At 44.7% G+C, this 27,715-nt stretch overlaps 1 protein-coding gene, 3 non-coding genes and 1 pseudogene across 4 annotated transcripts in view; 2 read left to right on the top strand and 3 right to left on the bottom strand.

Annotated features, from left to right (window-relative positions):
• LOC144698308 (uncharacterized) overlaps window positions 1-27,715 on the bottom strand; it is a 319,027-nt gene that overhangs the window by 114,442 nt on the left and 176,870 nt on the right. The window lies entirely within an intron of this gene.
• trnas-cga (transfer RNA serine (anticodon CGA)) lies at window positions 717-798 on the bottom strand. The gene has a single exon. It is a non-coding gene; the product is annotated as a tRNA-Ser (tRNA).
• trnas-aga (transfer RNA serine (anticodon AGA)) lies at window positions 3,883-3,964 on the bottom strand. Its single transcript has one exon. It is a non-coding gene; the product is annotated as a tRNA-Ser (tRNA).
• Window positions 7,668-7,740, top strand: trnae-cuc (transfer RNA glutamic acid (anticodon CUC)). The gene has a single exon. It is a non-coding gene; the product is annotated as a tRNA-Glu (tRNA).
• LOC144697679 (uncharacterized) lies at window positions 14,508-16,099 on the top strand (annotated as a pseudogene).

The raw sequence follows: 27,715 nt of genomic DNA, 5'->3' as shown, positions 1-27,715 counted from the left end.
ACACGCTCTAGTGCAGCTTCACATAATTCAGGGCTCTTTTTAATATCAACTGACGCAGTGTCTGGCGAATTAAATACCGGCAAAGGTACGAGATCAATAAAAACAGAGACATGCACCAGTACAGCAATAAGAGAGTAATGGTATTGGACAATAACAACAGAAACAGGGAATTGTATGATATGAATGGAGGCATGTATTGGTGCAGCATTACCTGAGACAGGGTCCAGTTTGATAGACACGTGGCAGGTTCTACTGGAGTAATAGCTGAGACAGAGTCTTGTGAAATGCAAATAAAAACATGTTCTAGTTGTCTATAACCAGAGACAAGCTCTAATGCAGTGTCAACTGGGGCATGGCTTATTGTAACTTTGGTCGAGACCTGCTTCAGTGCAGTCATGACTGAAATAGTGCCAACAGTACTATGGCCATAGTCCAGTACATTAACAACTGAAATTGAACCAATTACAGAAACAACTGAGAGATTACCTTCTCTAACATGATTGGAGACATGTCCTAGTGTAATAGGAACAGAAACGGCATCTAAGTTAATATGAACAGAGACAGTGCCAAATGCAGTAATAACTGAGACCGCTTCTGCTTCATGTGATGTGAGCAATCACGGTACCACTGCCACCCACTGGTCAATCTTTGCTACCGCAGATGTTGTGGAAATGTCGATCCCATTTACAAGGGTTAAAATCAGAAATAATGGAAAACGTAGTCGGCAGGATTTGAACCTGCGCAGGGTAACCCAAATGGATTTCGAATCCATCGCCTTAACCACTCGGCCACGACTACAGATGTTGGCAATAGGCCTGTATTATTTATATGAAGTTATAGAATGGTTACAGCAGACAAAGAGGACCTTCTGCCCGCCCTGTCTCTGTCACAACCTAGCCGGGCATGCACGCGCGTTATTTCCTATGTGAAAATTCAGGGAGATCAATGTTGTTTCCTCCTGGAGCCTCAGCTTGTTCTGAATTTCAAACTGTGGAAGGTAATCGACCTACAAAATCCACAAGGTTGTAATGCATTCCTCTCAATCATCAATAACATCATTCACATCTTCCACTTCTTTGCTGCACCTCCTTCCAAACATTGCAAACTCCACTTGCATCGTTCATCCTGTTACTTTTCTCTTTGAATTTTTAATATGAAGTTGCACAACCAATGTTAATCAAGGTTGTGTTGGTGAATATTTGTCCATCCGCTCGGGGAACTGAACCGCATTGACACACACAGAGGAACACACACCGACACAAAGAACGAGACTGACAGAGGCCGAAGGAGAGACAAACACCCAGAAAGCAAGGATGTCACCAACTTGGCCAATTATTGTTCCATTTCAGACTGCAAATGTAGTGAATATTTGCAGATGAACTGAAGTCAGAAACACGGGGGTGTTTGGGTAGTATTCTTTTTCATTTGACCGATAATTTATTCTGCAGACAGTTTGTGTCACTCAGGAATTAGAAGAAGGGGAATTGGCAGGATTGGAACCACGTGGAAAAACGCCTCAACCACTCGGCCAGGACAACTGGGTAAAGGCTGCATGTTGATTGTTTAAAATAATAGAATGAATACAGGGAGTTCCAGTGAAAGAAGGTCTTCCAGTCCGTGCCATTGCCCCACCTTTTCCCAGTCACCCTGGGATTTACACTCTCTCCTCATTCTTCCAACTGAAATACAACACTGCGCAGCTCAGCTGCTCCTTCACCGCACAGAGAATCTTTTGGAAGCGTCTCTTATAACAAAGCACCAGAAAGTTTGACAGCGGTGGGAGTAAAGCCCAAATCACCAGAGAGATCGGAACCTGAACCAGAGGCTAAGCACACTCGGCCTCACTACCACATTCAGATTAGACACAAACATTGTCTTCACCAACATTGACACTGAATTACAATATAAAAAATAGTGTTCAGGAATTGGCCATTCGGCCCCTCCAGCATTCTCAGTTACTTAATAAGATCATCTGAAAACTTCAATCATCCTCCGCTTTGTAACATCCAGAAGTTTAGTTGCTGAACAGTCTCCACTCAAAATAAAGAGAGAAATGTCCTGTTAACTGCTTTTTTTTTGCTGATATGAAGCCGGAAAACTAACATGGATAATGATTGGGTGGTGAAAATGACAAACTGAACCACATTGACACACACAGAAAATCACAAATATGCACCTTGTTAAGATTTGAAATTGTGAATATTTTCACACTGTCTTTCAATGTGCAGAAAGTGGAGCTGTGATCAGCTTATAGCTCAGAAGATGTACAGCAAGAATGTACATAACAGGCTGATGCTCACGGTGCCTGTTTGGACTCGGTGAGCTGCATCTAACGATTGAGACCATTTAATTGTCATTCAACGAGTCCGGTTCCAAATTCTGTGCTGGAAATGATAAGTAAACTCGCTAGATTTGCCTATTGTCTTGTATTCGAAGCATCACATGGAAGATAAGAAAGTTCATTTTAACCGTGGTGTTAGGAAACATAAAATGACAGAAAGTTACAGCAACGAAAGAGGCCATTCGGCCCTGTATGCTGCTTCCAAAGAGCAGTGTGATTGGTTGATCTGAATATTCAAAGATTTTCGTCATTTAGGAAGAATGGGCAAAAAGGAAAACGAGGTGGGGTCGCGCTGTTAATAAGGAACGAGATCGGTACATTAGTGAGAGAGGATCTCAGATTGAAGGATCAAGATGTGGAATTAGTTTGGGTGGAGCTAAGAAACAACAAGAGGCAGCAAATATTGGTGGGAGTTGTTTATAGGCCACCAAACTGTAGTGGTAATGTTGGGCATGGGATAAATCAGGAAATTAGAGATGCATGTGACATGGATAATACAGGAATAACATTATGCCTCGCACCACCAGCTCTATAGTCAGTGCTTTGTAACCTACCACAGTCCTTCTCTTTTATTTTCACTCCCTCACTCCGACTCTGGGTTTATTCCCGAGTTTTGCCCTTGTGACATTTCCAGCTCTGATGTGAAACTTACACTCTTACTCCATCATTTCTAGCAGAGCTTTACAGTGTTATTTACAACCAGCAAATCAATCACATTGATTTGATCAGCTCGCCCAGGAGGAATAAGTTTCAAATCCCTAACCAGGAATCGAACGCAGGCTGTACTGATAAAATTACTGCATTCTAACCACTAACACAGCAGTTTGACACATTCAGGCTGCTTGTGGCATTTTCCCTTTCCAGATCCCTTTTTCCAGGGACAAGTTTCTTTGACCAAATGGTCTATGTCGTTTGAACACAAGTGACGTCTTCAGCCAATGAGAAGAGCCATTGCTGTTAGCTGGAACATGAAATCGATACTTTCCTCCTTTAAGACAGTTCTTAAAGCCTCCCCCTTTGACAGAGCTTTTAGTCATCTGACCGAATATGAGGCTCAACGTCATACTATGTTATACAATGCTCCTGGGGAACGCCTTGTGACGTTTCATGAGGTAAAAGGAGCTTTATAAATATAAGTTGTTGTTGTACTCCATACATAGAAAAAGACAGACTCCTGTTGTCTCTTTCATTCTGATATTTTTCACTGTAACATTGTAATGTGAAGTTGCACCACGAATGTGAATACAGTTTGTGCTCGTAAAAATGTGTTCACCTCCTCGGGGAACTAAACCACATTGACCCACACACAAGAACAAACAGAGATATACACCGAGAGTGACATGGGCTTAAGGAGAGGCAAATGCCAGGATGAAATCATGTCACCAAATTGGCTCTTTTTTTTTTCATTTCCGACTGGAGATTTGCAGAAGGCTGACAATGAATGGACATAAGAAATCACGGATGTGTTTGGATCTCTTTTCCTCGATTCAAACGATAATTAGTTCTGTCTGCGTGCAGTCAAAGTCAGAAATAACAGGAAACGTAGTCAGCAGGATTCGAACCTGCGCGGGGTAACCCCAATGGATTTCTAATCCATCACCTTAACCACTCGGCCACGACTACAGAGATTGCTCCTATACCATTATTAGTTGTATGAAATCATAAAGGTTACAGCAAAGAAAGCAGTTTTTCTGCCCGTCTTGTCATGGCCATTACCTGGCCTTTTCCCCGGAACCCCGAAATTTATCCTGTCTCTCCTCATTCTTCCCACCAAATTGGGAATGAAAGACTGAGAAGGATCACATAAGCTTAGAAAGCTCACAGCAACCGTTGTTTTCATTGGCTGACAAAGTCGTTTATCTTGAACCTAAACAGGCAGTTTTGTGGTGAAAGAGATCTGAACTGAAAAACAATAGGCAAAAGCAGCGTAGATAAGCCAAATCGAAAATTATTGGTGCAGCTTCCCTGGTAGTCTCATGGTTAGGATGTGGTGCTCTTAGCGCTGCGGCCCGCATTTGATTCCCGGTCAGGGAATGTCAATTTGTTGGAACGAGTGTTGGTTATTCATTGATTGGAAACGTTTAAAACTCCACCAGAATCAGGGGAGTGTGGTTTTAAGTTTTGCCTCAGAGCTGGAAAACAGCACACTTAGTTCAAGTGGGGTAAGGGAATGAAGGAAGAGGAGAGGAGAAGGGCTGGGTGCAAAGCACTGACTATAGAAATGTTGGTGTGAGGCAAAATATGGGTGGGAGAAGTACGAAATTTGCTGCCTACTGTTTGCACTGACACAAATATCATTCTTGAAGGATCAACCAATCACTACTGCTCTTTGAAACCAGCACGCCCGGCCGAATGGCCTCTTTCTGCGCTGTAACTTTCTATAATTTTATATTTCCCAACAGCACGGGTCATTCTGCCATTTTATAACCCACTCGAGCGAGATGCGCTTTCCTACCTTGTATTCGGCTCTTTTGAAACCGAAACACGGAGCAAATTCAGCGAGTTTTCTTGTCAGTTCCAGCACGAGATTTGAGACTAATTGAGCGACACGTTAATGGTGCCAATCCTTCACTGGAGCTCACCGCGTCCAAAGAGCACTGCTCCCATCAGCCTGTTATATAACTTCTTGCAGTACATCTGCTGAACAATATAAGCCGATCACAGCTCAGCTTTCTTCACATTGAAACCCAGTGTGAAAATCAGTTTCAAAGCTGAACAACTGGGAGGAGAGAGACTGTGGATAATCGGCACTGTGCATATTCCTGTAATCAGTATCTGGGAGAACCAGGAAAATGAGATCCAGGTGTCTCTTTACCCACGAGTTTTACCCATTCCCACGAACTGACTGTCTCTGCAGCTAATTAACCTGGGGTTTGGACGGGTAGAGGGAGCTGGAGGCGAGGCAGGGACAGAAGCAGAATGAGATGCGACATGAAAGTGTTTTAAATTTGATGTGTGTCAGTTGCTTTCAGTGATCAATGACAGTCTTGTAAGTTTCAGAGGAGCCGCAGTGATTAGTCGGTGTTTTTTTTTCTTTCAAGCAGCAAGATTTTAAAAGTAAAAACATAAAAGACTGAACCTTTCTATATATATCCTACAACAACAACAGCTTATATTTATAAAGCGCCTTTTACCTAATGAAACGTCATAAGACGTTCCCCAGGAGCATTATATATCAAAGTGTGACACCGAGACACATATTCGGTCAGATGTCTAAAAACTTGGTCACCTCAATGTTAATTTCATGTTCCAGATCACAGAAACCGTTGTTTTCATTGGCTGAAGAAATCGTTTATCTTGAACCTAAACAGGCAGCTTTGTGGTGAAAGAGATCTGAACTGAAAAACTATAGGCAAAAGCAGCGCAGATAAGCCAAATCTAAAACTGCTGGTGCAGCTTCCATGGTGATCTGGAGGTGTCAGCTGTGGCTCAGTTCATAGCACCCTCGCCTTTGAATCAAAGGGTTGTGGGTTCATGTCCCACTCCCAGAAAACCAAGAACTGTGATTGTACTCGAAAGAAGTTGCAATCTGTGACTGTTGGTAACTCGAAAGAGTTTCCTTGGTGGTCTGGTGATCAGGATTCGGCGCTTTCACTGCCGCGGCTCGGGTTCAATTCCCAGTTAGGGAATGTTGAGTTATTGAATTTGTGGGAACGAGTGTTGATTTTTCATTGATTGGAAACGTTTAAAAGCTCCACCAGAATCAGAGAAGTGAGAGGTTAAGTTTCGCCTCAGAGCTGGAAAACATCACACTTGGTTCAAGTGAAGTGAAGAGGAATGAATGAATGAAATGAAGGAAGAGGAAAAGTTGCAAAGCACTGGCAGTAGAAATGTTGGTGTGAAGCAAAATATGGGTGGGAGAAGTACGAATTTTGTTGCCTACTGTTTGCGCTGGCACAAATAATCACTCCTGATGGATGAAACAATCACTACTGCTCTTTGAAAGCAGCACGCAAGGCCGAATGGCCTCTTTCTGTGCTGTAACTTTCTATAATTTTATAGCAACAACACGGGTCATTCTAACATTTTATAACCCACTCGAGCGAGATGTACTTTCTTACCTTGTATTCGGCTTTTTTGAAACCTAAACAAGGAACAAATTCAGCGAGTTTTCTTGTCATTTCCAGCATGAGATTTGTCACGAGACTAATTGAGCGACACATTAATGGTGCCAATCCTTCACTGGAGCTCACCGCGTCCAAAGAGCACTGTTATCATCAGCCTGTCATGTATCTTCTTGCAGTACATCTGCTGAACAATATAAAGCTTATCACAGCTCAGCTTTCTTCACATTGAAACCCAGTGTGAAAATCAATTACAAAGCTGAACAACTGGGAGGGGAGAGTGACTGTGGATAATCGGCACTAGGCACATTCCTGTAATCAGTATCTGGGAGAACCAGGAAGATGAGATCCAGGTGTCTCTTTACCAACGAATTTTATCCATTCCCACGAACTGGCTGTGTCTGCATCAAGCACCTAATTAACCTGGGGGCTGGACGGATAGAGGAAGCTGGAGGCCAAACAGGGACAGAAGCAGAAAGAGATGCGATGTGAAAGTGTTTTGAATTAGATGTGTGTCAGTTGCTTTCAGTGATGAATGACAGTCTTGTAAGTTTCACAGGAGCCGCAGTAAATAGTTGTTTTTTTTTATTTCAAGCAGCAAGATTTTAAAAGTAAAAAGATAAAAAACTGAAACTTTCTATATATAGCCTACAACAACAGCGCCTTTTACCGAATGAAACGTCATAAGACGTTCCCCAGGAGCATTATATATCACAGTGTGACACTGAGACACATATTCGGTCAGATGTCTAAAAGCTCGGTCAAAGGGGGAGGCTTTAAGAACTGTCTTAAATGAGAAAAGTACCGATTTCATGTTCCAGCCATCAGCAATGGTTCTTCTCATTGGGGAAAAGTCACTTGTGTTCAACCCAAACAGACCAATTGGTCGGAGAAAGTTGTCTCTGGTGAAAGAGATCGGGAATGAAAAAGAAAATGTCATAAGTTGCCTCCATAATCCAAATGTCAAGCCTTGTTGGTAGTTTCCCTGATGTCCAGTGACTGGGAATCGGCGATTCCATTGGACCAACAGCGTATAGGGTGGAGGGTTTTGGAAATTGAAAGTTATACATGAGCAGCTTGTGGGGCTATTTCACCTCACTGTCAATTTCATGTTCCAGATCACAGAAACCATTGTTTTCATTAGCTGAAGAAGTCGTTTATCTTTAACCTAAACAGGCAGTTTTGTGGTGAAGGAGATCTGAACTGAAAAACAATAGGCAAATGCAGCGCAGATAAGCCAAATCAAAAAGTGTTGGAGCAGCTCCCCTGGTGGTCTAGTGGTCAGGATTCGGCGCTCTCACCGCCGCGGCCCGGGTTCAATTCCTGGTCAGGGAACGTCGAGTTATTGAATTTGTTGGAATGAGTGTTGATTTTTCATTGATTGGAAACGTTTAAAAGCTCCACCAGAGACGTGAGAGTTTAAGTTTCGCCTCAGAGCTGGAAAACATCACACTTGGTTCAAGTGAAGTTCGGGAATGAAGGAAGAGGAAAAGTTGCAAAGCACTGACTATAGAAATGTTGGAGTGAGGCAAAATATGGGTGGGAGAAGAACGAATTTCGCTGCCTACTGTTTGCACCGGCACAAATATCACTCCTGATGGATCAAACAATCACTACTGCTCTTTGAAACCAGCACACCCGGCCGAATGGCCTCTTTCTGTGCTGTAACTTTCTATAATTTTATAGCAAAAACACGGGTCATTCTGCCATTTTATAACCCACTCGAGTGAGATATACTTTCTTACCTTGTATTCGGCTCTTTTAAAACCAAAACACGGAACAAATTCAGCGAATTTTCTTGTCATTTCCAGCATGAGATTTGTCACGAGACTAATTGAGCGACACATTATTGGTGCCAATCCTTCACTGGAGCTCACCACGTCCAAAGAGCACTGTTATCATCAGCCTGTCATGTATCTTCTTGCAGTACATCTGCTGAACAATATAAGCTTATCACAGCTCTGCTTTCTTGAAACCCAGTGTGAAAATCAATTAAAAAGCTGAACAACTGGGAGGGGAGTGACTGTGGATAATCGGCACTGTGCACATTCCTGTAATCAGTATCTGGGAGAATCAGGAAGATGAGATCCAGGTGTCCCTTTACCCACGACTTTTACCCATTCCCACGAATTCACTGTGTCTGCATGAAGCAGCTAATTGACCTGGGAGCTGGACGGGCAGAGGGAGCTGGGGGCGAGACAGAAGCAGAAAGAGATGCGACATGAAAGTACTTTGGATTTGACGTGTGTCAGTTGCTTTCAGTGATGAATGTCTGCCATGTAAGTTTCACAGGAGCCGCAGTGATCAGTTGGTGTTTCATTTAAGCAGCAAGATTTCAAATTAAAAAGAGAAAAGCAAATTACTGTGAATGATGGAAATCTGAAACAATAGTAGGATATGCTGGGAAAACTCAGAAGCTGGAGCGAGGGTTAATGTTTCCAGACAGTGCGACTTTTATTCAGATTTTCAAAGTATTTCAGCACCAGCGTGGGGCTCGAACCCATGACCCAGAGATTAACATTCTCATGCTCTGCCGACAAAGCCAGCGAGGAATAGGAAAAACTGTTTTGCATCCCAACATACATGGTTAAACCTGTTGCTTTCTACCTGATAGCTCAGCTTGACCGGAATTTTAAAGTGTGGAATGTAATCGGCCTACAAATGCCCCAAAGTTGTAATGCATTCCTCTCAATCATCAATAACATCATTCACATCTTCCACTTCTTAGCTGCACCTCAATCCAAACACTGTAATCGATTTTCCTCGGGATTTTCTCCTGGATTTAATATTTAGCTGCTTCGTGTCCTCATTTTGAAATCAGAATCGCTTCATTATCCAACACAATTTGAATTGCAAACCTGATGGGCAAACAATGGAAAACAAGTCACTCGGTGACACAGATCCCATGGTGCTCATTTTCAGATTCACAACGGTCAGCTTTTCAATAAAATGGAGGAATTATACAGTGAAAAGTTTAGAAAGTTGATGTGACTTTTATTTGTAACTCACTCACTCAGGAATTCTGTAAATGCTGCCCGGAGATTTAGTGACCGGGATATAATCTACCTGCGTTTTCCTGAGCCTGTGTTCGGTGTATTGGGAGGTTTGGTCCGGGTTGGAGTATCTTGCGTCCCAGGGATGGGCAGTAACCCGCTGACTGAAGCTGCAGTCGCCGCTTTCTGTTGGCAGCGGGTGATTGGAGAGTGCGGGGCCGGAATATTGCTGCTTTTCCCTGTCTCACTCACTGCGGAGTTGAGGAAGAGAGAATAATTGAGGGGCTCGTTTGATTCCAATAATTTCATGGATTTCTGATGGGTTAGATGAATGTACAGAGTGGGTCCAAATCTTTTTCATTGTATTTGACAGAAAACGTAATTTTAAAAAGAAGCTGTTTTTGTGGGACCTCACTGGACAACAAAAGATCTGCCACCATTTGGGGATATCTTGCAGCCCAAGTACCCAATGACAACCTGGAACTGTGTGACAATGATTGGCGATGAGGGGGAAAAACAGTAAAAATCTTCACCCTCTGGGTGGTTTTGAATCACCAACCTTTCAGTTAACAGGCAAACACGCTGACCAATTGAGACACAGACACTTACACAAACCCAACTGACAAGGTATCCAAACCAGGGTGTCAGTAAGTCTAATCTTCAGATTGCCGCTACCCAGATAGCTATCGCGCTCTATCAGTTTTACTCTTAAGAAATAAAGGGTGGGACATTCATTCCAGATACATGGAAACAGTCTGATGCCACCCACTGCAGACACATCCATGTCACCGGGAACCAGCTCTCCTACAACCGGTGCCATCTCCCTTCGAGCTTTTCATTGTCTTGCCTGTTACCAAGTATTCGGATTGTCCCGAAGCCGATATTAGGTTTGAATTCCTGATGTGCAGTAACGTGAATCCTTTCAATGTCTCAAATCAGCTAATTTCACTGATAACATTAGAGTCACTGTTCCAGCGTCTTAACGAAGGGAAAGGTGCCTTGACTGTCTCTGGTCAGTCGGGCAGTTCACCCTTCATTCGCATTGGATTCCATTCCTCAAAGTGGATTTTCATTTCCTTCTTGAGTTCCCTTACTACATCTTTGGATTGAGAGGCATTATGAACATTTCAGATGCAGTGCAGTTCTGATGAAAGGTTACAGACCTGAAATGAAAACCATGTCTCTCTCTCCAGAGTCACTACCAGATCTGCTGAGAATTCCAGCATTTTCTGTTTTTATTTCAGATAACCAGCATCTGCAGTACTTTTTGCTTTACTTTACCTGATCAGTGAAACATATAAGATCCTCGGGGTACTTGACAGGGCGGATTTGGAGAGGATGTTACTTCTTGTGAGATAATCTAGAACTCAGAATCGTTGTTTAAAAACAAGGGGTCACCCATTTAAAATGGAGATGAGGCGATTTTTTTTCTTTCAGACGGCCGTGAAACTTTGGAACTCTGTTCCTGAAAAGGCTGTAGAAGCAAAGTCTTTGAATATTTTTAAGGCAGAAGTCGATATATCCTTGGGAAGCAAGGGGGTGATAGGTTATCGGTGATAGGTGGGATACAGATTTCAGGTGACTATCAGGTCAGCCATGATCTTATGAAATGGCGGAGTAGGCTTGAGGGGCCGAATGGCCTACTCCTCCTCCTTTTTCTTATGTAGTGCTAAGAATATGGAACCAATTACCAGTCGATTTCGAGATGCATGACTGAGCTGAAAATGTGTAGGTAAACTCACACTGTAAACAGATTGTTCAACAGTTAAAATTGGAAAGGGATTCACTCTCATCCCATTTACTGACACAGCAACACAGTCTTGCTGGTGGGAGACCATTCAGATACTTCACGTGTGCAAAGGGCTTTATTCAGTTTGCCCACATGTTAACACTCCAACTTTAAAAGTTCAAAAAATTTGATCCACAATCAGAGCAGAGATGCTGGAAAGACACGGTTTAAATGTTCCATGTATCTGGGGAAATGTTACTAGCTCACCCCATCTGCTGAGACTACACTGAGTTCAGATCTAACTGTCGGGGTTTGTTCTGCATCCAGGTGAGAATTGCGGTGGACCCCAGAGCAATTTGGCCGCTGTATCATTGATTCAACAATTTCATGTCTTGCCCCTATGGCACCCATCGTATTCTGATTACAGGACAGAGGTTTCTGTACTACAACGTGCTCTTTCAATGGCGGAGCGGCAACCTAGCATTCGCTGCGGGGCAGAATGTGCCCTATCTTCACAACAACAGCGCCATACGCATGCGCAGTGCTTTGTGTGGTGGGGCATGCGCATTGTGTTCGGATCCATGAGCATGCGCAGTGCTGGTCTGTGGCTGAAGCTGCTCAGAGTGGGTGAGATAATGTCGAGTGGAGCAAACTAACAGAGTTAGTGGATGTGTGAGGAGGAATGGAGCCAGCGGAGTGGGCAGGGAGGCTTCATAAAGACATAGTTCAGGCCTCAGACCCCAAATAACAAGGTACCGGTCTTGTGTTTGCAGAGAACGGGCCGAAAAAATCAGGCCCTTTGCCAGGCCCTGGGTAACGGCCGCCATCTTTATAGGGGGCAATGTGCATCAGGGCGCATGCGCGATCATCCTGGTCTAAGTAGCAGGAGGAGAGAATATTGTGAATTTCTATCCCGGACTGACAGGGATGGATTTTGGAAACTCCTTTTACAGGGGGTTAGAAGGGGAGGATTTACACACAGCAAACTCAACCCAAGAGAAACGTTTGTTCTTTCTGAATTTCAATCCTGGATTGACCTTGATGGATTTTTTGAATTCCATTTACAGGATGTTAGAAGACGGGGAACTCAAGGGATACTTGAGGGAGATGAGAAATTGAAACCAAACATCACGTGAATATCTGAAAGTCTCTTGATTCACCAGGACCTGAATAGCACCAGCCTTTGAATGTAAGCATTGAGGTCATTTTCAGTTACTGGGTAAAAAATCTCTTCCTCACATTGTGGATCGTACCTAAAATCTTAAATCTCTGTCCCTTAATCCTTTCATAATCAGCTAATGGGAACAGCTTTTATTTAACTACCTTTCATAATCCTGTACACCTCTATCAAATCTCCCCTCAATCTCTTTACTCCAAGGAGAACAACCCCAGTTTCTTGAATTTAATCTTACAATTAAAATCCCTCATCCCTCGACCCATTCTGATAAATCTCCTCTGCCTCCTCTCAAGGACCCTCACATCCTTCATAATGTGTGGTGATCACTGGTTTGCACAGACCCAGATGTTCTGTGTCTGTGACATCATCACACATCGACAATTACACGGTGACATCATCACACATCGACAATTACACGGTGACATCACCCCGCTCCCCGGGTATTTCCTCAACTGGGAGATTTTTCTCTCACTCCAGCGCTTCTGATATCTTTTCAGCTGCAGGCTCCAGCAGGAGAGTTTAAATTTGAAAATGGTGATATTGTTTCAGAGGTGAGTATTTTTCACCATCCATCTAAAATTTAGAGCTTTTACTGCTGTGCTGTTTTCTGTGAGAGGTTCCAAGTCTCTGGGGCTGGTGTGGCTCCTTTACTGTGGATCTAATTCCATGTCCTTCCATTGCTTTGTTTTACCTCTGCCCTCCCTGATCACCTCTCTGCCATTGTCCACCTTCCTCTGTCTCTAATAATGGATCTATTTGAGTTATGTTAGTATTTTATTGTTACTTCTGCTGACTGTGTCTCAATGAGGTTTCCACTGCTGCCCATCCCCTGACCATGTGCTGCTGGTTCCCAGCTTTATCTTCCCACAGTATCTTTCATAGTCAGGAATTGTTTTCCTGCTCTATAGTCCATTTCAATTTCACTTCTGAGCTTATATAGATCATCAAATTCTGCAGCATTTTTACTCCCTTTAAATCATTCTGAAAACCCTGAAATGTTTACTTTGTTTCCCTCTCCACAGATACCAGCAAATATTGCCAATCCCCAGTTGCCTGTGGAGAAGATGATGTTTGACCTTCTTGAACCGCTGCAGTCCGTGTGGTGAAGGTGCTCCCACAATGCTGTTAGGTAAGGAGTTACAGGTTATTCACCCAGCGATGATGAAGGAACAGTGGTATTTGTCCAAATCAACAACAACAATTTGTATTTATAAAGCACTTTTAATGTAAGACAATGTTCCAAGGCATTTCACAGAAATGTTACAAAGCAAGGTTTGACACTGAGCCACATGAGGAGATATTAGGGCAGGTGATCAAGCATTTGGTCAAAGAAGTGGGTTTTACAGAGTAAATTAAAGGATGAAAATGAGGTAGAGAATGGGAGAGGTTTAGGGAGTGAATTCCAGAGCTTGGAGCCTTGGAAAGTGACAGAATGGGCACGAATGTGGAACAATAGAAATCAGGAATGCTCAGTGGGCCAAATTAGATGAGCGCAGATATCTCCGAGGGTTGTGATGCTGGAGGAGATTCCAGCAATAGGGAGCAGCCATGCAGAAATTTGAAAATAAGGGGTGGAGTCGGGCGATGTTACTGAGGTGGAAATAGGCGGTCTTGGTGATGATGTGGATATGTGGTTGGAAGCTCATCTTGGGGTGAAATATTTCTCCATGGTTGTGAACAGTCTGGTTCAGTCTCAGACAGTTGTCAGGGAGAGGTTTGGAGTCGGTTGCTAGGGAGTGGAATTTGTAGTGGGGACTGAAGACAATGGCTTCAATCTTCCCAATATTTAAATGGAGGAAATTTCTGTTCATCCAGTACTGGATGTCAGACAAGTCAGGAGGGTGTGTGACTTGGAGGGGAACTTGGAGGTGATGGTGTTAACATACACCTGCTACCCTGGTCCTTCTCAGGGGTAGAGGTTGAAGGTTTGGCAGATTCTGTCAAAGTTCTGGTTTATTTGTAGGTCTATGAAAAGACCTCTCCTCACCCCCTGCCTCTCCCACTCCCCTCTCTGACTTTCTCTCTCTCTCCTTTTCTCCTTCTGTCACATAGAATTCTCCAGCCCAGCGGGTTGTGGATGCTCCATCATTGAATATATTTCAGGCTGAGATGGGGAGATTTTTGGTCTCTCAGAGAGTTGAGGGATATGGGGAGTGGGTGGGAAAGTGGAGTTGAAGCCCAAGAGAAGCCATAATCGTATTGAATGACGGAGCAGGCTCGAAGGGCCATGTGGTCTCCTGCTGCCCCTAACACTTGTTTTATTTTTGACACCAGAGTCTTGTGTAGGCCCAGACTGGGTGGCAGGTTCCCTTCCCTGAAGGACATTAGTGAACCAGTTGGGTTTTTATGACAATCCAGCAGTTTTCATGGTCACTTTTTCCTAGTGCCGGCCCCACAAATTCCCAGATTCATTCAGCTCAATTTCACAACCTGCCTTTGTGTTTTTGTGGGTTCTCTCTCACTCCTTTTTTCTGTTTTAAATCAATTTCACAGAGTGTTAGAAGGGGAGGATTTGCAGTCGGGAAATGCAAACTAAACATCACATCAGGATCTGACGGAGTCACCCAATTTATCGTAACCTGAATATGATTGGATTTTGAACATGGAAGGAAAAAACACCATTCACAGTGGGGAGAAACCATACACGTGTTCTGTGTGTGGACGAGGCTTTAGCCGATCATCTGAACTGATGGGACATAAATGCACTGACAACGGAGAGAAACCATGGAAATGTGGGGACTGTGGGAAGGGATTCAAATACCCATTTGACCTGGAAAAGCATCAGCGCAGTCACACTGGGGAGAGACCATTCACCTGCTCCACATGTGGTAAAGGATTCACTCAGTCATCCCACCTGTGGAAACACCAGCGAGTTCACACTGATGAGAGGCCTTTTAAATGCCCAGACTGTGGGAAGTGCTATAAAAGTTCCAGGAACCTGATGTTCCATCAACGTGTTCACACTGACGAGAGACCGTTCAGGTGCTCTCACTGTGAGACTGGGTTCAAGACATCATCTGATCTCACTATACACCAGCACAGTCACACTAGGGAGAGGCCGTTCACCTGCTCCCAGTGTGGGAATGGATTCACTCAGTCATCCCATCTGCTGACACACCAGCAAGTTCACACTGAGGAGAGACTTTTCAAATGCCCAGGTTGTGGGAAGTGCTATAAAAGTTCCAGAGAACGAATGTGCCATCAACGTGTTCACACTGACGAGAGACTGTTCAGGTGCCCTCACTGTGCAACTGGGTTCAAAACATCATCTCAGCTCACTGTGCACCAGCGAATTCACACTGGGGAGAGGCCGTACACCTGCTCTGAGTGTGGGATGGGATTCATTCAGTCATCCCACCTGCAGACACACCAACGACTTCACACTGGGGAGAGACCTTTTAAATGCCCAGACTGTGGGAAGTGCTATAAAAGTTCTTGGAATCTTCACACTGACGAGAAACCGTTCGCCTGCTCCAAGTGTGGGAAGGGATTCACTCAATCATCTTAACTGCTGACACACCAGCGAGTTCACACTGACGGGAGACCTTTTAAATGCCCAGACTGCGGGAAGTGCTATAAAACTTCCGGGAACCTGATGTCCCATCAACATGTTCACACTGACGAGAGACCGTTCAGGTGCTCTCACTGTGGGACTGGATTCAAGACATCATTTGAGCTCACCATTCACCAATGGATTCACACTGGGGAGAGGCCGTTCACCTGCTCTAATTGTGGGAAGCGATTCACTACCTCATCCCACCTGCTGAGACACCAGCGAGTTCACAAGTAACTCTTTCGAGTTATCAACAGTCACAGATTGTAACTCTTTGCGAGTACAATCACAGTTCTTGGTTTCCGGGAGTGGGACATGAACCCACAACCCTCTGATTCAAAGGCGAGGGTGCTATGAACTGAGCCACAGCTGTAGTGATTGGATTTTGTTGTTAATCACATCCAGACTGAACCATGTTCTTCGGGGTCTGTTTCTGCTGATGTTCATCGACTCCTAATATTCTGGATGATGTTAAATAAATCAGCTTTTTGTTATATACAGTGTGTGTTGAATCTGTTGAACATCTCTGTTAGTTCCATTTGAAGGGCTCTCCTTCTCCCCTGTTTCCTCCATCCTCACCTCCAAAAACAAGTGTGAGGAGCTCATGGAGCTTCTTTGTCACTAAGATTGAGACAATCCAATCAGCTGCCTCTGCTGCTTCCCTCCCTTCCACTAGCCCGCCGGGACAAACTGTCTCTAAAGATCCCCCTTTTCTGAGCCCTGGACCTACATCTTTCTCCAGTTTCTCTTCCGTCTCCCCATATGTCCTCCCAATGCTCATCTTGTCCATGAGACCCACCTCCTGCTCCATCGACCCTATTCCCACTAAACTGCTGATCACCCAACTTCCCCATGTTTGAAGACATGGTTACCAGTTCTCTCTCTTCAGGTGCTGTTCTTTGCCTCAGATCTGCCATCATCACCGCCTCCTCAACAACAAACCTTTGATCCCACCATTCTTGCAAATTACTGCCCCATCTCCAACTTCCCTCTCCTCCCTACACTGTTCGAACGTGCTGTCACCTCCCAAGTTCTAGGATTGTCAGTGTGAACAGGGTGGGATGTGTTTGGAGACAGGATGTCACAGTTCCCCACCCTGGGATTCTCAGTGTGTACAGGGTGGGATGTGTTTGGAGACAGGATGTCCCAGTTCCCCACCCTGGGATTCTCAGTGTGAACAGGGTGGGATGTGTTTGGAGACAGGATGTCCCAGTTTTCCACCCTGGGATTCTCAGTGTGAACAGGGTGGGATGTGTTTGGAGACAGGATGCCCCAGTTCCCCACCCTGGGATTCTCAGTGTGAACAGGGTGGGATGTGTTTGGAGACAGGATGTCCCAGTTCTCCACCCTGGGATTCTCAGTGTGAACAGGGTGGGATGTGTTTGGAGACAGGATGCCCCAGTTTTCCACCTTTAAAGGGACAGGGGTTGGACCAGCTGGGCTGAATGATGCTGCTTTATGACATCACTGCAGTGCCTAGTAACCATTCTCCCTGAGCCCTGCTCATTATGGGCTGGCTTTAGCTCAGTGCTGTTACAGGGAGGGAAACAGGAGGAGGATTCGAGCCGTGTGGAGCTCAGGATTAATGGGGAGAGAAACAGGATCAATTTCTACCTGACTGCGTTAGAAATGTCATTGTCCCGGACACTCCCTGTCCCTCAGTATCTGTCTCCGGGGGACAAGCTGATGGGTTTACTCTGTATCTAATCCATGCTGTATTTTCTTGGAGAGTGTTTGATTCTGACAATAGTTGCTCACCTCGATGATGATGAGATAAACACATCAGCTTCTTCCCTAGACACAGATCCTGAAGGACAAGAAGTGTCTGTAATATTCTGGACCATGTCCTTGACCCAGTGTTGAACTCCTTGCTCACATATCCTTTCATCCTGCTTAGTTCTGATGAAAAGATCCCCAGTTTCTCCAGTCTCTCCTCATGGGAAAGAGAAGTTGGAATTAAGTTGGAAACTCAAACAGGAGTTTCACAGCAGACAGGTCACCATGAGAAAACATTTCATTCCACAGTCAGTTGTTATCATCTGGAATACACTGTCTGAAAGTTTAAAAGCAAAATACTGCAGATGCTGGAAATCTGAAACACAAACAAAAATTGCTGGAAAAACTTCTAAGGCATTGACATCTTTCTTTAAATAAGGTGACCAGTACACAGTACTCCAGATGTGGTCTTACCAGTGCCCTGTATAACTGAAGCATAACCTCCCCACTTTAGTAATCAATTCCCTTCACAATAAACAGTAACATTCCATTAACCTTCCTAATTACCTGCTGTACCTGCAAACTAACCTTTTGTGATTCATACACAAGGACACCCAGATCCCTCTGAATCTCAGAGCTCTGCAATCTCCCACCAGTTAGATAAGCTTCTTTATTCTTCCTGCCAAAATGAACAATTTCACATTTGCCCACATTATACTCCATCTGCCAGACCTTTGCCCACTCATTTAACCTATCTATGTCACTTTGCAGCCTCCTTAATGTCATCTTCACAATTTACTTTCCTACCTATCTTTGTGTCATCAGCAAATCTAGCCACCAATCCTTCATCCAAGTCACAGCCACATTCTCAAGGGCAACTAGGGATGGCCCCGCCAGAAAATCCCACAGCCCATAAATGAATTTTTTATAAGTTCAATGGTGCTGCGGTTACCTAGCAATCACCAAGAGGCAGAATGTGCTCTATCTGGATGTGATTAATAGTGACACTAACAGGAGAATTGAGCACATTTAGGGAAACAGAGAGCAAATAGAAACTATTTCTGCTGGTTAGGCAGTCTTTCCTCATCTCATTCTATCAACATAACCATCTATTCCCTTCTCCCTCTTGTGCTTGTCCAGTTTCCCCTTAAATAATATTGAATGTGATTCCATCATTGGACAACACTTACTAAACAATCCTGATTGTGCCAAGAGTTATACAAACAACCAATTTAAGATTATCAGTCAGACTCACTGTGTGGCTCACTTACACATGCTAGAAGCTAGATGCTAGAGGCCCTGTGCTTTGCAAAAAAAAAAAACACATCCATGCATTGCGCCTTTTCCAACTAAACAAAAGCTATACGATTCACTTTACCCTGTGGGTGTACCTACACCACATGGACTGCAATGGTTCAAGAAGGCAGCTCACCACCAACTTCTCGAGAGCAACTAGGGATGGGCAATAACTGCTGGCCCAGCCACTGAAGCCCACACCTCACGAATGAATTAAAAAAACTTTCACCACTCCCAGTGGTAGTGAGTTCCACTTTCTCAACACTCTTTGGATGAAGAAGTTTCTTCTGAATTCCCTATTGGATTTCTTGTTGACTGTCTTATTTTGATGGTTATGCTTTTCCCCACAAGAGGAAATGTTCTCTCTGTATCCACTCGAACAAAACCTCTCATCATCTTAAAAACCTCGACTAACCTCAGCCTTATTTTCTCAAGAGAAGAGAGACCAAGCATGTCAATCCTTTCCTGATATGTTTACCTTCACATTTCTGGTACCATCATTTTAAACCTGTTCTAGGCCTGATCCAGTGACTCAATATCTTTTTCTATAATATGATGACCAGAACTGCCCTCTTCATTATGGCTGGTAAGATTTAGGTTCGGGAGTCACAGATTACCCAAAAACAGGGTCGAGCTCAGAAGCGATTTGAAAGTAGTTTAGTGAGAAGCAACAATTTAAATATGATGTCTGACAGGTGAGAAGGGTTTACTGGTCCCGGAGGACAAACGGACGGATGATGCAGAGTGAGTGCTGGTCTCTGTAGCTGGTGGTGACAGTCTCCTCTGAACGGTTAACTGGTGTGAGCCAGAGCGTGGGTGTTGGGTTGAAGCCAGTGTGGATCACGGCAATATCTCTGTGCTCGCGAGAGCCTGTTTTAACCTTTCCGCAGACAGTTGGTTTACATATGGGTCATGAGATCCAATTGTATCAGGGTTAGAAATGTCTTGTTTCAGGGCCTGTGCTAGAGACATGTCCTTGGCAGAGATAACAGGCCTGTCCTGTGTTTGTCAGCCAGCAAGCTGCTATGGAAGCTTTCTTCATGAGAGAGAAAGTAAAGTTACTTCCTCAATATTCCATATACTTCTGAAAATGTTATAAAGTTATTAGACAGTGATTTCTTACAGTCCATTACTTGGATTGAACTTGTCTCCATTCCCGTGTCGAGGGGATTTCTGTATCAGGCGGGAGGGATAACATTTGGGAACTCTCGATTCTCCACCAATTCCCATTCCCCTTCTTCCTGGTGGATAATGGAGGTGTCACTGTGAGTAATGTACAAGTCATTAAGAATTGTCAGCAAGGATTAATCAGCACTTTCTAACTGGAGATGTTAATGAGTGGAACCTCTCAGACACTGAATTGTAGAGTTTGTACCAAAGATCAATTTAGGATTGAAGTAAAAGTTCTGAATCTTGTTGTAAACTAGTTTCTGATGAGAGTTCCTGAATTATGGGGAAAGATCAGAGATAGCGGTTCTTAAAGGGACACAAGTCACACAATCAGCTATAGATCCAGAATATTAAACTCCAGCCCAGTTACAGGAATTATTAACATCAGCAGAAACAAACCCCAACTGTCAGAATGAACATGGTTCAGTCCTGGATGTGATTAACAGCAGCAATAACAACAGAATCCAACTCCTGCAGTCACTTGTGAACTCGTTGGTATCTCTGCAGGTGTGGTGACTGAGCGAATCCCTTCCCACACTCGGAGCAGGTGAATGGCTTTTCTCTGGTGTGAACTCGCTGGTGTACATTGAGGCTGAATGAAGATCTGAATCTTTTTCCACAGGAAGTACAGCTGAACGGCCTCTCCTCAGTGTGAATTTGCTGGTGTGTCAGCAGGTTGGATGACTGAGTGAATTTCTTCCCACACTTGGAGCAAGTGAATGGCCTCTCTTTAGTGTGAACTCGCTGGTGTCTCAGTAGACCAACTGACTGAATGAATCCCATCCCACATTCAGAGCAAGTGAATGGTCTTTCTCCAGTATGAACTCGCTGGTGCACTTTGAGGCTGGAAGACGACCTGAATCTCTTTACACAGAAAGTACAGCTGAATGGCCTCTCCTCAGTGTGAATGCGCTGGTGTACAGTGAGGTGGAAGGAAGACCTGAAACTCTTTCCACAGGAAGTGCAGTTGAACGGCCTCTCCTCAGTGTGAATTCGCTGGTGTTTCAGGAGGTCAGAGGACCCAGTGAATCCTTTCTCACATACAAAGCAGGTGAAAGGACTCTCCACAGAGTGAACTCGCTGGTGTGTGAGTAGGTGAGCTGACTGAGTGAATCCCTTCCCACACTCAGAGCAGGTGAATGGCCTCTCCCCAGTGTGAACTTGCTGGTGCACATTGAGATTGGATAAAGACCTGAATCTCTTTCCACAGGAAGTACAGCTGAACGGTTTCTCCTCAGTGTGAACCTGCTGGTGCTTCAGCAGGTCAGAGGACCTAGTGGATCCTTTCCCACATACAGGACAGGGGAACGGTGTCTCCCCAGTGTGAACCCATTGGTGTGTTCGCAGGTGGGATGACTGAGTGAATCCCTTCCCACACTCGGAGCACGTAAATGGTCTCTCCCTAGTGTGAATTCGCTGGTGTGCCAGCAGGTCGGATGATGTAGTGAATCCCCTTCCACATTTAGGGCAGGTGAATGCTCTCTCCTCAGTGTGAACTTGCTGGTGTCTCAGCAGGTGGGATGACTGAGTGAAACCCTTCCCACACTCGGAGCAGGGGAATGGCCTCTCTCCTGTGTGACTGTGTCAATGTTTTTCTATCTGGGATGGGTAATTGAATCCTTTCCCATGTTCCTCACATTTCCACGGTTTCTCCATGGTGCGGGTATCCCTGTGTCTCTCCAGGTTGGATGATAAGTTGAAACTTGTCCACCCAGAGAACACGTGTACAGTTCCCCCCCCGCTGTGAATGGTGTGATGTGTTCTCTTTCCACAGTCAGTTCACTGGAACACTCTCACTCGGGTGTGTGTGTGTCTCGGTGCTTTTCCACTCACACTGATGTTTGAAATCTTTTCCCACAGACAGAACAGACAAACATTTCTCCTTCCACATTCAAATTCCGATGATACTCAGGTCCTGATGAATCGAGTGACTCTGTCAGATCTTGATGTGATGTTTCATTTGAGTTCCCCCTCTGTAAATCCTCCCCTTCCGATACCCTGTAAAAGGAGTTAATAAAAGTCATCACTGTAAGAACAGGATAGCAATTCAGAACAGACAATTCTAGTTTCTATGGAACATTTTTTCCTCTCTTGTTCCCCCAAAGCTGCAAATCCCCGTCCCACACACTCTCCCTCCTCCCTGTGCTGAAATCCAAAGAGTTCTGGATAATTCTTTCTGTATCTTTTAAACACACTTGTACAACTGGAGATAACAACATGTCTGATCATTCACTTCAGTGATTACTCGTGACAAAACATTAATCTGAAACCCCCTGACCGACCAGACAGAATAGCAGACGTTAACCTTGTGCCCAAAACTCACAGTGTGGAGATTTAATGAGCGATTATGAAGGTGGTTTCACCCAATGTCCCAGAGTTTCCTTCCTTCCTTCTCTCCCTCTCTAACTAAGTTAACCTGGGATCAGTCTCATTGCCCATTCTGGTTCCTGCTTCTCTTCCTGATGACTAATTAACTCCAATTAAACACTGAGAAGACTGAAGACACTGTTTTCAGTCCCTGCTCCAATCTCCATTTCCCAGATACCAACTCCATCCCTCTCCCTGGGAACAGGCTGAGATTAAACCAGTCTGTACACTCGGTGTTATATTTGATCTCGAGATGAGTTTCTGACCTCATATCTGTGCCATCACTAAGATCACCTGTTTCCACCTCTGTAACAACACTCAACCTCATGATGGCTAAAAATCTAATGAAGAGGGAGAAAATTGATTGTGAAAGTAAATTGGCAAGAAATATAAAAACAAATATAAAGAGCTTCCACAGGAATATAAAAGGAAAGAGAGTAGCTAAAGTGAGCCTGTTTCCACCTCTGTAATATCACCTGACGTCACCCTGTCTCAGTGCATCTGTTGCTGAAACCCTCATCCTTGCCAGTGGTACCCCCAGACTCGACTATTCCAACACACTCCTGGCCGGTCTCCCATATTCTACCCTCCATAAACTTTAAGTCATCCAAACGTTTGCTGTCCTTGTCTTCACTCACAGTGAGCCCCGTTCCCCTAACACCCCTCTGCTTCCTGACCTGCCTTGGCTCCTGGTCAAGCAGCAATTTGATTTTAAATTTCTCGCCCTTGTTTTTAATTCCCTCTATGGCTTCAGCCTTCCCTATCTCTGTAAATTCCTCCAACCCCAAAATCCTCTGTGATATCTGTGCTACTCTGAGTCTGGCCTTGTACATTCCCTATTTTAATCGCCCCACCATTAGTGAACTTCAGTTCCCTCGTTCCCAAGCTTTGAAATTCTCTCCCTATACCTTTCCCTCTGTCTACCTCACTTTCCTCCTTAACACTCGAGTATTGTAAAAAAAAAACAGACATCCTGTCAAAACTTTCTATCTTGTACTCATCAGGACAGACGCAAGAACACTGAATTTCAAAGATTATCAGCCGGGCTCGTAATGTGGCTCACTTACACTTGCTGGAAGCTACATATATTCATACACAGGGACCTGTCCTCTACAGGCAGGAGGATCATGTCCAGGCTTGGGGGCTTGTGTTGAATTAGGAACATAGGAACAGGAGGACATTTAGCTCGTTGACCCTGCTCTGCCATTCAATAAGATCATGGCTGATTGAGCACTTCAATGCCTTTTACCCACACTATTCGCATAATCGCTTTGATTATTGTTAATCAGGAATCTATCAATTTCTACCTTAAACGTACTCAATGACTGAGCTTCCATGGCCCTCTGGGTTAAAGAATTCCAAAGATTCACAACCCTCTGAGAAAATAAATTTTTCCTCATCTTGGTCCTAAGTGGCTTCCCCTTATTGTAGATTGTGTCCCCTGGTTCTGGACAAAATTAAACAAAAGCATGGGGGATGATTGTTCCCTGGTGCATTCTCCATGGCAGAGCTTTAACCAATCAGAGCTGGCTGGCCAACCAGTCACCACCCTTTCCTCATGCAGTATAAATTGTTTGCTTTGAAATTTTGTATTCTTGCATTTGTCCATATGAGGACATCATGAACAACTTCAATAAAAGCAAAAAACTGCAGATGCTGGAAATCCAAAACAAAAATAAAAATACCTGGAAAAACTCAGCAGGTCTGGCAGCATCTGCGGAGAGCAACTCAGTTAAAACAACTTCAATATGTCTTTTTTCAGCAATATCTAAGTTCTGTACTACTGAGTGACTGTGGGTTTACATTTCTTTTGTTGCTGATCTTGAAGTGCCGCACATTGTATGAATATCTCCCTCGGGTCCGAATGAAATTCCTGTTGCTCATTTGACGCTGTAAGGAGGCGGTTCAACCAACAGAGGACGCTGGTGAGAAGTCATCGCAGCTACCACGACTCAGGAGAGAATCGAGGAGGACCCACTGTCAAAGAACGGAATAGCCCCAAACATTACATTGCTGTAGTGTTTCCATCCCTCCCTCCTCCTCAAACCTTAAAAAAGAGGAAGAGGCAGTGCCTTCAGGAGTGCACCAGACCTGTGAGGGACACTCTTCTGAAAGTGGATTTTAAAGAAAAAGCAGCTGATTGGTGAGTAATCCAGGGAGCAGACTCGGAGGGAGGAGCACCGGAGCGGTAAGTATAAATCTAGCTTACCTCGGGGATTCGCGGCCCTGTCTCCAAGGAGGAGCACCGGAGCGGTGAGTATAAACCTAGCTTACCTCGGGGATTCGCGGCCTTGTCTCCAGGCAGCAGACTCGGAGGGAGGAGCACCAGAGCGGTGAGTATAAATCTAGCTTACCTCGGGGATTCGTGGCCTTGTCTCCAGGGAGGAGCACCGGAGCGGTGAGTATAAATCTAGCTTACCTCGGGGATTCGTGGCCTTGTCTCCAAGGAGGAGCACCGGAGCGGTGAGTATAAATCTAGCTTACCTCGGGGATTCGTGGCCTTGTCTCCAGGGAGGAGCACCGGAGCGGTGAGTATAAATCTAGCTTACCTCGGGGATTCGTGGCCTTGTCTCAAGGGAGCAGACTCGGAGGGAGGAGCACCAGAGCGGTGCTCTCGGGTCACAGAGTAACTGAAGCCAAAACTGAAAAAGTGATGTCACAGCAAAGCTGTGACCTGATTGGTTGGTAGGAAATTTGCACCAAATTTGAAAAAAAAACACTGCAAAGCTAATTAATAAATTAATTATCTAAGTAGAGATGGCTGGGCAGGTGCTGTGCTGTAGCTGTATGATGAGAGAGCTGGCAGATCCCATTGCGAGCCACAGTGACCACATCTGCAGCAAGTGTTGGTTGCTGGAGGAACTCCGGCTCAGAATTGATGAGCTGGAGTCCAAGCTCCGGATGCTATGGCACATCCGGGAGGGGGAGAGTTACCTGGACACTTTGTATCAGGAGGCGGTCACACCCGGTAGATTAAGTACCTCAAGTCCGGTAAGTGGTCAGGGTCAGCAGGGTGTGACTGCAAGTGAGGCAGGTAGAGGGATCCTGTGTTCAGGAACAGAGGAGCCTCAGTTCTTGACCTTGTCCAACAGGTACGAGGTACTTGCTCCCTGTGTGGATGAGGAACAGGGCTGTAGGGAGGATGAGCCAGCTGACCACGGCACCGTGGCGCAGGAGGCCATTCAAGAGGGGGGAGCAAAAAGACAAGTGGTAGTTGTAGAGGATTCTATAATTAGGGGAATTTATAGCTTCCTTTGGAAGCAGGATTGAGAGTCCCGCATGGTATGTTGCCTGCCCGGTGCCAGGGTGAGGGACATCTCTGACTGGCTTGAAAGGATATTGGAGAGGGAGGGGGAGGATCCAGTTGCTGTGGTCCATGTCGGGACAAATAACATAGGTAAGACTAGGAAAGAGGACCTGTTTGGGGATTATCAGGAACTAGGAACTAAATTAAAGAACAGGTCCTCAAGGGTTATAATCTCCAGATTACTACCCAAGACACGTGAAAATTGGCATCGGGGCGCGAGAATAAGGGAAGTAAACACATGGCTAAAGGAGTGGTGCGGGAAAGAGGGGTTCCATTTCGTGGGGCGCTGGCATCAGTATTGGAACAGGAGGGATCTGTACCGTTGGGACGGTCTCCACCTGAACCGATCTGGGACCAATGTTCTAGCGAAAAGGGTAAATAGGGTGGTCAAAAGGACTTTAAATTAGAAAGTGGGGCGGGGAGGAAAGGGTAAAACTCCAAGAAGTATGACTAATGGGAAACAAAGCAGCAGGTTAGCGTGTGGGGGGGGGTGGATTCAACTTCATGGAAAATTATGAAAAAACTGAAAAGAAAGGAGAGCCCAGGAGAGGCTATTAAAGTCTCCAGAACACAAAATAGGACATAGGACGGAGTGTTTGGAAAGGGCTAGGAATCTAACTTCAAGCACATCAGATAAAGGGACGACAATGAGAAAGGGGACAGGAAATACAGGACTGAAAGTGTTGTATCTGATTGCACGCAGTATACAAAATAAGGTAAATTAACTTGTGGCGCAGATTGAAATTGGCATGTTTGATGTGGTGGACATCACGGAGACATGGCTGCAAGGGGATCAGGACTGGGAGCTAAATATCCAAGGATATACATTCTATCGAAAAGATAGGCAGGTTGGGAGAGGGGGTGGGGTTGCTTTGTTAGGAAGAAATGAAATTAAATCGATAGCAAGAAATGATGTAGGGTCAGATGATGTAGAATCTGTGTGGGTAGAGTTGAGGAACCGCAAAGGTAAAAAAAAACATAATGGGAGTTATGTACAGGCCTCCGAACAGTCAGGATGTGGGGCACAAGATACACCAGGAGATAGAAAAGGTGTGTAAGAAAGGCAAGGTTACAGTGATCATGGGGGATTTCAATATGCAGGTAGACTGGGAAAATCAGGTTGGTAGTGGATCCCAAGAAAAGGAATTTGTGGAATGTCTACGAGATGGCTTTTTGGAGCAGCTTGTGGTGGAGCCCACTAGGGAACAGGTAATTCTTGATTTAGTGATGCGTAATGAGGCAGATTTGATAAGGGACCTTAAGGTGAAGGAACCCTTAGGAGGAAGTGACCATATTATGATAGAATTTACCCTGCAATTTGAGAGGAAAAAGCTGGAATCAGATGTAATGGTATTACAGTTGAATAAAGGCAACTACAGAGGCATGAGGGAGGAGCTGGCCAGAATTGACTGGGAGATGAGCCTAGCAGGAAAGACAGTGGAACAGCAATGGCAGGAGTTTCTGGGAGTAATTTGGGAGACACAGCAAAAATTCATCCCGAGGAAGAAGAAGCATACTAAAGGGAGGACGAGGCAACCATGGCTGACAAGGGAAGTCAGGGACAGCATAAAAGCTAAAGAGAAAGCATACAATGCGGCGAAGAGTAGTGGGAAACTAGGGGATTGGGAAGCCTACAAAGACCAACAGAGGACCACTAAAAAATAAATAAGGAGGGAGAAGATTAAATATGAGGGTAAACTAGCCTGTAATATAAAAGAAGATTGCAAGAGATTTTTACTTATATAAAGGGTAAGAGAGAGGCAAAAGTGGACATCAGGCCGCTGGAAAATGACGCTGGAGAAGTAGTAGTGGGGAACAAAGAAATGGCGGAGGAACTGAATAGGAACTTTGCGTCAGTCTTCACAGTGGAAAACACGAGTGACATCCCCAAAGTTCAAGAGAGTCGGGGGGCAGAGGTGAGTATGGTGGCCATTACCAAGGAGAAGGCGCTAGGAAAACTGAAAGGTCTGAAGGTGGATAAAGAACCTGGACCAGATGGATT

Source organism: Cetorhinus maximus, chromosome 23, assembly GCF_964194155.1.
Source record: "Cetorhinus maximus chromosome 23, sCetMax3.hap1.1, whole genome shotgun sequence".
NCBI classification, from domain to species: Eukaryota; Metazoa; Chordata; class Chondrichthyes; order Lamniformes; family Cetorhinidae; genus Cetorhinus; species Cetorhinus maximus.
The sequence above is the reverse complement of the archived record's forward strand: the minus strand, read 5'-3'. Positions and strand labels throughout refer to the sequence as shown.